Source organism: Octopus bimaculoides, chromosome 13 (genome assembly GCF_001194135.2).
Source record: "Octopus bimaculoides isolate UCB-OBI-ISO-001 chromosome 13, ASM119413v2, whole genome shotgun sequence".
Taxonomy (NCBI): Eukaryota; Metazoa; Mollusca; class Cephalopoda; order Octopoda; family Octopodidae; genus Octopus; species Octopus bimaculoides.
Genome location: NC_068993.1, coordinates 33,966,298 through 33,968,353, shown reverse-complemented (window position 1 = coordinate 33,968,353; position 2,056 = coordinate 33,966,298).

Here is a 2,056-nt window from a genome sequence, read left to right as displayed (position 1 = left end):
ATATATATATATATACATACACAGACACACACACTCATGTTTGCATGTATGTCTGTGTTTAAGCGTGCGTGTATGTGTGCCTATGTGCTGTGTATATGTACCTGCATTTATGTGTTCGGGTGTGTATATATGTATGTTTAGTAACATAGTCATCCATACGAACATATATCTGTACACACCCTACAGACGTATTGACAGACACACCCATTCATACATTCACACATAAAAAGTAAAAAAAAAAAAAAAACACTATCTTCTCTGCTGCTATGAAAGTGACTCTTCTTATGAAACACTACTACTTCTGGTCGATTTACAAACCGACTTCTACTAACCACACCCAGTCTTTGCCATCACTGCGCGCCTTAAAGCTTCTTCTACGTCCCTGCGCAGATGTTTGTCTTTCTAACTGCTTTTTTCTTTTTTGTTTTTCTTTTTTGTTTGTTTTGCTCTATGGCTGTTGTTTATAGGAAGAATGGGTAGAAGTGTGGGAGTTGGGAATTATGGCAGGTGTAGGTGGGAGTTCAGTGCTTTTTTTTATCCTTTTCTATTAATTGGTCGTCATTTGTCTGCGACCTTACTGGAGCAACACCTTGAACGGTTTTAGTCGAACAAATCGACCCTAGGACTTTGTTTTTGTTTTTTTGTAGCGCCTATTACTTATTCTATTGATCTATTTTGCTGAACCGCTAGATATGGGGGACAAACACACTGGCATCGGTTGTTAAGCGGTGGTGGGGGACAAACACAGGCACAAAGAGACATACACACACATATATATAATAATATAAATAATTAAATATATAAATAGAGTTATTAATATTTCTAAGAGAGACTTAGAAAAATTAAATATATAATTTATATTATTTGATTGAACGTCACGCACCCATTTCCAAGTAAGTGTATCTTATATATGTGTGTGTGTGTGTGTGTGTGTGTAATACAACGGACTTCTTTCAGTTTCCGTCTAGCAAATCCACTCACAACGCTTTGGTCAGCCTGAGACTATAGTAGAAGACACTTGCTCAAGGTGTCACGCAATGGACTGAACCAGAAACCCTGTGGTTGGGAAGCAAACTTCTTACCACACAGCCATCCACTATTTGTTATGTCTCGTCGAGGCCACCTTTGCTATTCATCCCTCTGAAGCTGACTGGATGAAGTACTTTGCGTGAACCGTAATTGACGACATCAAATGGTACCTCCCTTCTCACCACACACAGACACACACACACACACACACACACACGTGTCTCATTTAGCCTAATGCCTCTTTATCTCTTTATCTCTTTTATCTATTTTACTTGTTTCAGTCATTACACTGCGGTCATGCTGGGGCAACGCCTTTTTGTCGAATGAATGAACAGCAGGACTTTATTTATTTATGCAACAAGACTGGTACTTATTCTATCGGCTACTTGACCGAACTGCTAGCTAAGTTATAGGGACGTAAGCACACCAACACCGGTTGTCAAATGGTGGTGAGGGACAAACACATACACAGACACATGACACATGACACATGCGCGCGCGCACGCAGACACACATACACACACACACACACACGCATAACGTTGCAGTTCGCTTGAAGTATTGTAATATCGAAGAAGGTAAAAAGAGAGAGAATAGAAAGCTTCTGTCAATACGAATACTTAATACTGTTATAAAAGCATTATATTTCAGGAGCAAAGGCCTATAATCATAAGAAAAGAACACTGTATATATATATATATATATGTATATATATATATATATATATATATAATGAGGGGCTTCTTTCAGTTTCCGTCCACTAACTAAGCAATTGAACTGAACCAGAAACCCTGTGGTTGGGAAGCAAACATCTTGCCACACAGCCAGGAAAAAAAAATCGTTGGTAGAATCCTTAAAGAGTCGAAGGAAATGCTCTGGAGAATTTCATCGGGTTATTTATTTTCCGAGTTAAAATTCCGTCGAATTCAGACTTTAACTTTCATTCTTCTGGTTTCGATTAAATAAAGTACCAATCAGACACAGGTGCCGAAAGTATCGATTGGTTATCAGGTTTTCTATCTAAATC